Source organism: Lotus japonicus, chromosome 6 (assembly GCF_012489685.1).
Source record: "Lotus japonicus ecotype B-129 chromosome 6, LjGifu_v1.2".
In the NCBI taxonomy this organism is placed as follows: domain Eukaryota; kingdom Viridiplantae; phylum Streptophyta; class Magnoliopsida; order Fabales; family Fabaceae; genus Lotus; species Lotus japonicus.
The window spans coordinates 32,613,697-32,626,439 of record NC_080046.1 but is presented as its reverse complement, the minus strand read 5'-3'; positions in this window follow the sequence as shown (position 1 = coordinate 32,626,439).

The following is a 12,743-nucleotide window of genomic DNA, read 5'->3' as shown; positions in this document are numbered from 1 at the left end:
TATTGGGCCCAGATTTCGAAGCCCCTCGTAGATTTTCTTCAATGCATGACAGATGCTTTTCTTTTGCAGAAGCAGGACCTCAAGAAGACCAAGGTATGCACCTGGCAGAAATTCGATCCTTTCAAGAGTTCTTTGGTGTGGTATATTATCCAACTCTTCGCCTTCGAGATACAGTTGCGAAAGCAGCTCAAGTATTATGGCAAAAATGGGAATCTAAAGCCAAAAAATCCAAGTTAGTTATTCCTCTTGGTGAGGAAGGTCTATCTTTTGTTATTCGAAAAACTGGCTTTAGGTTCCCATCTTTGCCCACGAGTAGGTTTGCATTGGCTTTTCCACCGGTCTTGCCCAAATGGGTTGACCACATAAATATAAATGTGTTAGCCAATCAAGCTCTTCCTCCTCGAAAGCGAGTGACTTGGACTAAATATCACTTATGGGACTTCCCGTATCATGTGCCCGTCGAAATCTTCAACCACATATCGCTGAACATGCGTATTGGTCAAGGTAATAGTTCGACTTGGCCTTGCCTTTGCTGTTTTACTTCTTAACTTCTCTTTCCATTTGCAGCTGAAGTCATTATCCAACCGGCTCCTCGAATTATTTCCCCAGTGGCCCACTCCTCTAAGGACAAGCCGGTCGAGATTGAGGATGATGATGATGAGGACGATAATGTCAGCCTTGCTGACAAACTCAAGGTATTTTCCTTTCAGCTTTTCCTTTTCCTTTTAACTTCTTAGGAATATTGACTAATATTTTCTTCTGCAGGGTCGAAAAAGGAAAGCTAAGCCTACTACTTCAGTTAGCCAGAAGAAGGCCAAGGGGGCTGGTGCTTCCACAACAAGCAAGGCTTCTACATTGGTGTCCGATGCTCAGCCTGAAATCGATGGCAAAGAAGGTGGTGACGACACCGCTATTCAGGTATGTTTATTATTTTCAAGAATACTTTGCGGCATTTTAATTTGTGATTTCTCAATTAAATCGAGTTTTGCTTTTTCCTCAGGCTGATATCCATGAGCATTCCACTTCAAATCCTCCATCCCGTGAAAATTCTCCAGCTCCCAACCTTGCAAAATCCAAAATTGGGGGCGTCGAGAAGCCCCCTAAGGCTGCGTCTTCAGTTAAAAAGACTTCGACAGCTGAGGGGAGGAGGAAGACTAGGAGCAAATCTGTTCACAAATCTCCTCACCATTCCAAGAGCTCCACCAATTCAAGTCCTTCCAAAGGGTCTCCTCGCCAGGTAATCATTCATCCCCATAATTTTTCCACGTTCTGGTGGCTCCTTGGATGTGCATCCTATTTTACTAAAGGGGCCACTAAAGAGGCCTAGGCTTACTTTTCTGATTTTTTTCGTAGGAAACTCAAGGTGCAACTTCTCCCATTCATGAAGAAGAAACTCCTCAGGTCGAAGTCCTGCTGCCAGCCGATAACTCGCATTCGAGAGTGCAACCTGACCAGAATGCTAGCCCTATGCCTCCTCCAAAGTCGATGACTGCTATTGTGCAGCTTTCACCTCAAGCCAAGGGCGGTTCTTCATCTCGTGTGTCTAGCGAGAAGCTTGACACCTTATTTGAAGAAGACCCACTAGCGGCTTTGGATGGCTTTCTCGATGGCACTTTGGAATGGGATTCTCCTCCCCATCAAGCTGATGTTACTGCTGAGACTGCTCAGTCTAGTGGAATTGCCAATCTTCAGCAGATTGAGGAGAGCATGGGTCGGCTGAAGGCTATCGTCTTCGACAGTGGATTCCTCGACCAGATTCGAGCTGACTCTCAAACAAGTCACACTGCTAAAGAATTGCTCGTCTTCCTGCTTAGCCAAAAGCTTGATTCTCACCAGGCTGCCGCTTTGGCCAACCTTCAATCCTTTTTGACGGATGCCATAGCCACTTTTCATCAAGCCAAGGATGTGGGCCAAGCTGTTAGCCTCAAGGAAGCCAAAGTCTCTTCTGGTAAAGCTCAGGTGGTGGCGATGAAAGAGGACTTCAAGAGGTTCACTGCTAGGAAGGTTTTAATTGCAGATGAAATTTCTGATGTCGACACTAAACTTGAGGAGCTGCGTCGAGAGATTGCCAAGTTGGAGAAGAAATGAGCTGATTTGGTCGAGGAAGGCCCTGCTGTGAAGACTCAGCTAGATGCACTCACTAAGGAATCCAAGGCTCTGATCTTCTCGACGAAGGAGGTTATCAAGGATTTGGAAGTTGATCAGGCTGTCAAGAGGGATCTCGAAGCCAAGATTGCCACCTTTGCTGACCGCTTGAGTTCTTTCAAGTCTCAACTCTAGGATTTCTCTTTTCATTTGTCGGTTTGTAATGATGACATCGTTTTGATCATGGCTTTCGATGCCAAATTTCATGTACTTATTTCGACAATGTTTTTGGCACTTGACTTTTGGGCTATATAATCTAACCTTTAATCGGCCAAACCTCTTCGTTTTCTTGCAATGCATTTATGCTTTTACTCCTCAACGGCTGCCTATTATTGTTGCACCGTTCAAACTTCAACGCATTATTTATACCGTCGTCGTTTGATTTCTGGGAAATAGGCCAATTTATTGCAGTCTTTTACCATGTCTTCTTGAAAGGCCAAAGCTATTTATCATGGTAGTGGTATTTACGATGATAGTGGTAACCTACGTAGCCTATAACCATAAGGTGAAGAGTTGGCAACTGATTGCCATTAATTAATGCAACCCTTTGTTACGAGTACTATAAATAGAGTATTCCTTATTATTTTTCCTCAGTAACTTCTTCAAACTTCTTATCACTGTAACTCTTTAGTAACTTCTCCAGAATTTTTCTTTCTCCGAACTCCTTTAACTATGGCCAGCCGTCGTCTTCTTAACCAAATCCGGAGCTTGGCCTTTGATCAGGATTTGTTCTGGGAGCTACATTCCTCTCTCTCCCTGGCTGAAGAGCTTACTGGGCTCATTAACCAACTTCTGCAGCGGAATATCATTGCTTCCGTGAAGACTCCTCTCCTGGAGTTCCTGGAACTCCTGAATGAAGCAGTGCCTCTGTATGAAGAGCACCGGGAATTCACCGCTCGAGTGTTCTTTGCTGAACACCAAATCAATGAGAAGATGGAGGAGTTTGACGAGCTGAGGGCTGCTTTGGGTCAAGTAGGTCCCGAGGGGAGTGTGGGAGCTCTGAAAATCTTGGCTAACAAGATTTCCACTACTGCTTGCGAGGAACTGGATCTTCGACAAGAGAAATCACGACTGGAAGCCCAGCAAGAAGATGTACTGAGGCGTATAGAGCCTCTGAGGGCTAGATACAACAGTTATAGGGCCAATTCCCCCTTTTAGAGTTTTTTGCCATATATGTAATGTTTTACTCTAATTAATAAAACACTCAGTTTTGGCAATATCTTTCTCATTTTCTTTACTCGACTTTTATTTCATGCAACGTTGGCTTATACGCTTTCAAGTACTTGCCATTTATTGTTAACTGTCGATTCTGACCCCCTAATTCCTTGATCGAATAAGCGTTACTGAAAAGCACTTTCTCGACTTTGAAAGGGCCTTCCCAGTTTGGAGCCCATTTTCCGTAACGTTTATCTTTTTTATCGACTGGTAAAATAACCTTCCACACGTAATCACCGGGCATAAAAGATTTAACTCTAACCTTTTTATTGTAAGCTCTAGCAATGCGATCCTTTTGCCTGGTTATGGTATCCAATGCCAATAATCTTTCTTCGTCGAGATTGACTAACTCATCAAGCATCATATTCCAATAGTCTTCACTTGGAATTTCTTCTTTCCTTTGGATTCTACATGACTGCAAATACACTTCTGCTGGCAGTACCGCTTCTTGGCCATACGCTAGTCGAAATGGTGTTGCCCCGGTAGCTTCCTTAGGTGAATTCTTGTAAGCCCAAAGCACTTGGCCCAAAGTTTGATGCCAGCTTTTAGGTTTTCGACCAACGTGTTTCTTAATCAAGGAGATTAATGTTTTGTTGGCCGCTTCTACCTGGCCATTCGCCTGAGCATAATAAGGAGTCGAGGTTAGGAGTTTTATACCCCAAGATTCCGCAAATGATGCCACTTTTTGACCTACAAATACTGTGCCTTGGTCTGTAGTGAGTGATTCGGGTAACCCGAAACGGTATACTATGTGATTCTGAATGATATCGATCACCGTGTCTTGGGTAACGTTTTGTAGAGGAATTGCCTCTACCCACTTGGTAAAGTAGTCTATGGCCACTATTATATACTTATGCTGCCTAGAAGAAGATGGGTTAATCTCGCCGATTAGGTCTAAAGCCCACCCCCTGAATGGCCATGGTTTAATGATCGAATGCAGTTCACTTGCTGGCACATGTTGTATCCCTGCATGTCTCTGGCAATCTTGGCATCCCTTTGCATACTCCATGCAATCCTTCATGATAGTAGGCCAATACATCCCTTGTCGAAATAGGATCCACTTCATCTTGATTCCTGCCTGATGGGAACCACATAACCCATCGTGAACAGCCGAGATTGCTATGAACGCTTCATCTTCGCTTAAACACTTCAGTAGTGTTCCGTCGACATTCTTCTTGAATAGCTCGTTTCCCATGACGACATAGTTCATCGCCCTGTACTTTGTTCTTCTATCAGTGGTGCCCACAGGATTTTGCAAATAATCGACAATTGGCTTTCTCCAATCATTAGGTGCCATATTGTTAATGACCAAGATGTCGAGATCAGAGGGGTTTAATTTTTCTTTGACTTCAATGAGTTCTTTCAGCCTAAATTTATCAACCATGTACCCTGACGCGATCTGTGCCAATTCATTGGCCTCTTGATTGTCTATTCAGGGAACGTGGCCTATTCCGGCCTCGTCGAATTTAGCCAACAAATTATTCGCTTTCACATAATATCTAGCTAAATTCTCACTAACGCATTTGTATTCCTTGGTAAGTTGCTTTATCACCAACTCAGAATCTCCTTTTATGACAACGTTCTTTGCCCCAAGGGCTATCAAGATCTCGAGGCCTGATATCAACGCCTCATACTCAGCCTCATTATTCGAGCAATTACTCTTAATCCTAAATTTGAATTTGGTGGGGATGCCCCCTGGGGACACTATGAACATTCCGATTCCGATTCCATTTTTATGGTTGGAACCGTCGAAAAATAGCTTCCAAGGTTGGATGCCCACATAAGTTACGATTTCTTTAGGCAAAGTGTGATCCGCCAAGAAATCGGCAACTGCTTGCCCCTTAATTGCTTTTAATGGGGCATAAGTTAGTGAATATTCGGTTAGGGCCAAAGCCCATTTACCAATTCGACTGTGCAAGATAGGTTTGGATTGTAAGATCAAGTTTTGATCGTGTAGTACAACTCTTATGTTTTGATGATTACAAGTTAACATTTGAGTATGAACAATTATGGTACTCTAACGTGTTTTTCTGAGTGTGCTATTTACAGGCTCTGACCTCTATTCAATCTCACACAAATCAGAAGCACTGTGCTTAAAGAGTGACCCAAGCAACGCTTTCGCAACATCTATGTTCACTATGAACAGTAGAAAAGCTTCAGAAGATCTGAAGTTCTACAAGCTCTAATGTGGACTCAGTCACTAGAAGTTCTGAAGATCCAGAAGTTCTGATAACCAAGAAACACTGAAGGTTCAGATGATCTGATGGTGTAGAAGACTCTGAAGATCCAGAAGCTGAATAGTGGAAACTCTGATGTCCATAAGCAAGAAACTCTGAAGACCATGTACTTCCCTCTGAGTTCAGAATCAGAAGATACAACGTCCAGAGGATCTGTGCCTTCCCTATGACTCTGATCAACCGGCTTCACAAGTTCCAACATGAAGCATTCCCCTGATCAAAAGTCTCCTAGGTTTAAAGGTCAAGTCACTATCCAAGTACAAAAGTAACTGTACCATCCTGACGACCTACCTAACGTTCTCAGCCACAGCAGAAGCTATAATTTCAAGAACTGCCCTCCAACGGTAGCATTTCCATGCAGCGCTCAAACCCTAATCCTTGGAGTATAAATAGAGGCTGAAGATTGAAAGATGCGGTTGGAAGAATTTACTCAAGCACAAGCTATATTCAAAAACCTTCAAGCATTCTTTCATCTGAATTCATTGTGTTTACTATTAGCTTTTCAGAAGCAAATTTCCTGTAAACATTCTTTGTTAAACAGTTTGTTTAGTTACCTTTAGGAGATCAAGGTTGATCGGATCCTAGAGAAGACTATTAGAGTGAATCTTAGTGTGAGCTAAGTCAGTGTAATTGTTAGTCACTTGTAGGTTTCAAGTGCAGTTGTAACACTTTACCTAATTAGTGGATTGCCTTCATTCTAAGAAGGAAGAAATCACCTTGACGGGTGGACTGGATTAGCTTGAGGGATTTATCAAGTGAACCAGGATAAAAATCCTCGTGTGCTTTTCTATCTCTTATCTTTAGCACTTAAGTCTCGAAAGATTTGTTAAAATCTTTAAGGTGGAAGTTTTTATTTGAAAACGTTATTCAAACCCCCCCTTTCTACCGTTTTTCATACCTTCAATTGGTATCAGAGCGCAAGTTCTGATTACCACACCTAACAGTGTTCAGTGATCCGGGCCGGTGTGAAAAACAATGGCTACCACCAGTGAAACTCAAAGAGATGGTTACAATGCAAAGCCTCCCATGTTCGACGGTCAAAGATTCGAATATTGGAAAGATAGACTTGAAAGTTTCTTTCTGGGTTTTGATGCAGATCTCTGGGATATTATTGTGGATGGCTATGAGCGTCCAGTTGATGCAGAAGGCAAGAAGATCCCAAGGTCAGAGATGACTGCAGATCAAAAGAAGCTATACTCACAACATCACAAAGCTAGAGAAATTCTTCTAAGTGCTATTTCCTACGAAGAGTATCAGAAGATTACAGATCGTGAGTATGCAAAAGGCATTTTCGAATCTCTGAAGATGTCTCATGAAGGAAACAAGAAAGTCAAAGAATCAAAGGCATTGTCTTTGATCCAAAAGTATGAATCCTTCGTCATGGAGCCAAATGAGTCCATTGAAGAAATGTTTTCCAGATTTCAGTTGTTGGTAGCTGGAATACGACCTCTCAACAAGAGCTACACAACTAAAGATCATGTCATAAGGGTCATCAGATGTCTTCTTGAAAGCTGGATGCCCTTGGTGACTTCAATAGAGCTCACAAGAGATGTTGAGCGTATGAGCTTAGAGGAACTCATCAGCATACTGAAGTGCCATGAGCTGAAGCGCTCAGAGATGCAGGATCTGAGGAAGAAGTCAATAGCCTTAAAATCCAAGTCTGAGAAGGCTAAAGCAGAGAAGTCAAAAGCTCTTCAAGCTGAAGAAGAAGAATCTGAAGAAGCATCAGAAGATTCTGATGAAGATGAGCTGACTCTGATCTCTAAGAGACTCAACCGAATCTGGAAGCATAGGCAGAGCAAGTACAAATGCTCTGGAAAGGCCAAAGGAAAGTCTGAATCCTCAGGTCAGAAGAAGTCCTCACTTAAGGAAGTCACATGCTTTGAGTGCAAAGAATCTGGGCACTACAAAAGTGACTGTCCAAAATTAAAGAAGGACAAGAAGCCAAAGAAGCACTTCAAGACCAAGAAAAGTCTGATGGTGACTTTTGATGAATCAGAGTCAGAGGATGTTGACTCTGATGGTGAAGTCCAAGGACTCATGGCTATTGTTAAAGACAAAGGAGCAGAGTCAAAGGAAGCTGTTGACTCTGACTCAGAATCAGAAGGAGATCGTAATTCAGACGATGAAAATGAGGTATTCGCTTTTTTCTCTACCTCTGAACTGAAACATGCCTTGTCTGATATTATGGATAAGTATAACTCTTTGTTGTCTAAGCATAAGAAGCTGAAAAAGAACTTATCTGCTGTTTCTAAAACTCCTTCTGAACATGAGAAAATCATATCTGATTTGAAAAATGATAACCATGCTTTAGTTAATTCTAACTCTGTGCTTAAGAATCAAATTGCTAAGTTAGAAGAAGTTATCGCCTGCGATGCCTCTGAGAGTAAGCATGAGTCTAAGTATGAAAAGTCTTTTCAAAGATTCCTAGCTAAAAGCGTAGATAGAAGCTTAATGGCTTCATTGATCTATGGCGTGAGCAGAAATGGAATGCATAGCATTGGCTATTCTAAACCAATTAGAAATGAGCCTTCTGTGCCTAAAGCTAAATCCTTGTATGAATGCTTTGTTCCCTCTGGTACCATATTGCCTGATCCTTTACCTGCTGAAGTTGCTACACCTCCTCTTAAAAAGGGATCTTTCTCTATGTCTAAATATCATGCAAAAATTCCTTTACATTATCATGTTGAGAAACCCAAGGTGATCAGAACCTCTGGGGTAACTAACAAGAGAGGACCCAGAAAGTGGGTACCTAAGGATAAGATGATCCAGAGGAAGTTGAGCCAGAGGAAGATGATCCAGAAGAAGAAGCTGGTCCCTCTGATTCACAAACTCTGAAGAAGAGCAGAATCACTGCAGCTCACCCTAAGGAATTGATTCTGGGCAACAAAGATGAACCAGTCAGAACCAGATCAGCCTTCAGACCCTCTGAAGGGACCTTGCTTAGTCTGAAAGGATTGGTTTCCTTAATTGAACCCAAGTCAATTGATGAAGCTCTTCAGGACAAGGACTGGATTCTGGCCATGGAAGAAGAATTGAATCAATTTTCTAAGAATGATGTTTGGAGCTTAGTGAAGAAGCCTGAGAGTGTCCATGTTATTGGAACAAAATGGGTGTTCATAAACAAGCTGGATGAGAAAGGAGATGTAGTCAGAAAAAAGGCAAGGCTAGTTGCTCAAGGCTACAGCCAGCAGGAAGGAATAGACTACACATAAACATTTGCTCCAGTAGCAAGACTAGAAGCAATCAGACTGTTGATCTCTTTCTCAATGAATCACAACATGATTCTACATCAGATGGATGTTAAAAGTGCCTTCCTAAATGGATATATATCAGAGGAAGTTTACGTTCATCAACCCCCAAGTTTTGAGGATGAGAAGAACCCAGACCATGTGTTCAAATTGAAGAAATCACTCTATGGTCTGAAGCAAGCTCCCAGAGCATGGTATGAGAGACTCAGCTCATTCCTTCTGGAGAATGAGTTTGTAAGGGGTAAAGTAGATACAACTCTCTTTTGCAAAACTTACAAAGATGATATCTTAATTGTGCAAATTTATGTTGATGATATTATATTTGGTTCTGCTAATCAATCTCTATGCAAAGAATTTTCTGAGATGATGCAGGCTGAATTCGAGATGAGTATGATGGGAGAACTCAAGTTCTATCTAGGAATATAAGTTGATCAAACACCAGAAGGAACATATATTCATCTGAGCAAGTACACTAAAGAACTTCTGAAGAAGTTCAATATGCTGGAATCTACAGTGGCCAAGACTCCAATGCATCCTACATGCATTCTAGAGAAAGAAGATGAAAGTGGTAAAGTATGTCAGAAACTCTATCGTGGTATGATAGGTTCACTTCTATACTTAACTGCATCTAGGCCAGATATATTGTTTAGTGTTCACTTATGTGCTCGTTTCCAATCAGATCCAAGGGAAACCCACTTAACTGCTGTTAAGAGGATCCTAAGGTATCTGAAAGGTACTACTAACCTTGGCTTGATGTATAAGAAAACATCAGAGTATAAGCTTTCAGGTTATTGTGATGCTGATTATGCTGGAGATAGAACAGAGAGAAAAAGCACTTCTGGGAATTGTCAATTTCTGGGAAGCAACTTAGTCTCATGGGCAAGCAAGAGGCAATCAACCATTGCACTATCAACTGTAGAGGCAGAATATATCTCAGCAACAATATGCAGCACTCAGATGCTCTGGATGAAACATCAGCTGGAGGATTATCAGATCCTTGAGAGCAATATCTCAATCTATTGTGATAACACTGCTGCAATTTCATTGAGTAAGAATCCTATCTTACATTCAAGGGCAAAGCACATTGAGGTAAAGTATCATTTTATTAGAGATTATGTACAGAAGGGCGTACTTCTTCTGAAGTTTGTTGATACTGACCATCAATGGGCAGATATCTTTACAAAGCCCTTAGCAGAGGATAGATTTAATTTCATTCTGAAAAATCTGAATATGGACTTTTGTCCAGTATGAAGATGGATCAGAACCTCTGACTATGATACTTCTTCATTAGAAGTTGTCTAGTCAAGAAGGTAACTCTATCAGAGTTTATGTACCCACTGGTGCTGACTCTGAAGCTGAGACAGTAAACGTGTGTCAGTATCTCTGATGCATAGTTCCTTGTGCCCGCGTGACAGTCTGTCATTATGAGTGTTGATGTGCTTCTCTCCTGCGTGTGATAGGTGTATTTACTGCTACTATCATGTCTTTAATTTTTAACCGTTGATTTTAAATTGCTTTTTAAATCAACAACGGTTATTTGTCAAAACCCACTATACACACACGATCTCCTACACTTTCGGTTTTTACTCTTTCTCTTAAGTATTTTCAAAAACCACTTACCCACAATCTCTCTCTCGCTCTCTATTCATCTTTCAACTTCATCTTCAACCCTAAACCTTCAACCGCTCCAACAATGGTGAGACAAACCAGGCCTGAAGCCGCTGAAGCAACCAGGTTCCCTCACATGGTAGTGGGTCAAGCAACAGGCCAATTGGGTCCTGAAGCTCCTGCTCAAAGTCAAGTTCAAGAGCAGATAATTCCGATTGCAGAATGGGGCTGTGCCGTTCACTGCGTATACGCTCCTGAAGAACTTCAAGTACTGGCAGAATGGAGATTCGACCTCGACAATCTTGCTGCAAATGGGTATGATCTTCGTCCTGAAGTCCGTGTTCAGGGCTGGGAGAATTACTTCAACAGGCTTCGAGGACCGGTGTATGACAAATTGGATAAGGAGTTCTGGAAGCACGCTGACTGCGATGACACTCAGGTGGTCTCCCACATTGCTGGAAGGCGAATTATAATTACTGAGAAGTCATTCGTGAATCTGCTGAGTGCAGAAACTGCCCGTGGGTATCGATTTCAATTCACTGAATCGAAGCTGAAACCCAAAATGAAGGATGAGACCAACAAGGCCCTGTTCACCACATACAAACCGGGCAAGACTGATTACAAGGTTGTGGATCTTCATCCCAAGCTCAGAATCTGGCACAAGATTCTGCTGCACTGTATCAACCAGAGGCCAAAAGGCAGTTCCCCAGATTACATCAACTTCTGCCAGAAGGCAATGCTGGTTTTCATCCAAGACAAGAAGAAAATCTGCCTCCCTTTCTTCCTGTTCTCTTACTTGAAGGAGTGTATCAAGAAGTCCAGAACTACTGCCTCCATCAAGTCCGCCATCAAGTATATCCCCTTTGGGAGATTGCTATCAGATCTCTTCATTGAGAGCAACCTTGTGCAAGATCTGGTCAATGCTGGATGCACAGAGGATCTGACCACCATCGTCAGTGATGTCTTCACTGCCAATTCTCTGAAGAAGATGGGTTTGGTCCAGAAGAAGATTGCCCAGCTCATGAAGATACATCTTCTGAAATCAGACAGAGAAGGGTGCCTCTGAACGACTACCCTTTGTGGACCCAGGCAGACAATCCAGAAGCTATCAGGTGCTATGTACAAGATCTAAGGGAACAAGGCTTTGAGATTCATGTCGATGAATTCTTCAGACTGCTGCCTCCAGCTCCAGAGTTTGACTCTCCTCCCAAGAGGAAAGTTCAGAGGAAGATGGTCTTAGAAGAATCCTCTGAGGAATCTGATGTCCCTCTGAAAAAGAAGAAGAAGGCTGACCAGCCAAAGAGGAAACATGATGATACCAGCAAGCCAGATGATGGTGATGATGGTGATAATGAGGATGGTCCTTCTCCTCCCAAGAAGAAGAAGAAGCAGGTCAGAATTGTGGTAAAGCCTACACGGGTGGAACCAGCTGCTCAAGTGATCAGAAGGATTGAAACTCCTTCCAGAGTGACTAGGTCATCAGCACAATCATCACGTAAGTCTGCTGTTGATTCTGATGATGATTTGAATTTATTTGATGTACTCCCCATCTCTGCTATGCTCAAACGATCATCAAACCCACTCACTCCTATTCCCAAATCCCAACCAGCTGCATAAACCACTTCTCCACCCCATTCACCAAGGTCTTCATTTTTCCAACCTTCTCCAAATGAAGCACCTCTCTGGAACATGCTTCAGAACCAACCATCTAGACAGGATGAACCAACCTCTCCCATTACCATCCAATACAACCAATTAACCTCTGAACCCATCATCCCTGACCAACCAGTTCTTACCCAAACAGAACCTGATCCCAGAACGTCTGATCACTCTGTCCCCAGAGCATCAGCACGTAAAGCTGCCAGAACCACTGATACAGACTCCTCCACTGCCAATACACCTGTATCATTCCCAACAAATGTTGCTGACTCCTCCCCTTCCAATAACTCTGAATCAATTAGAAAATTCATGGAGGTGAGAAAAGAAAAGGTGTCTACCCTAGAAGAGTATTACCTCACTTGTCCAAGCCCTAGGAGATATCCTGGCCCTAGACCTGAACGTCTAGTTGACCCAGATGAACCTATCTTGGCCAATCCCTTACATGAGGCAGACCCTTTGGCTCAACAGGCTCAACCTGACCCTGTCCAACAAGAGCCAGTTCAACCAGACCTAGAACAATCTGTGTCTAACCACTCTTTGGTTAGATCACCCAATCCTCTGGTTGACACTTCAGAACCACACCTTGGAGCCTCTGAACCTCATGTCCAAACCTTTGACATTGGCTCTC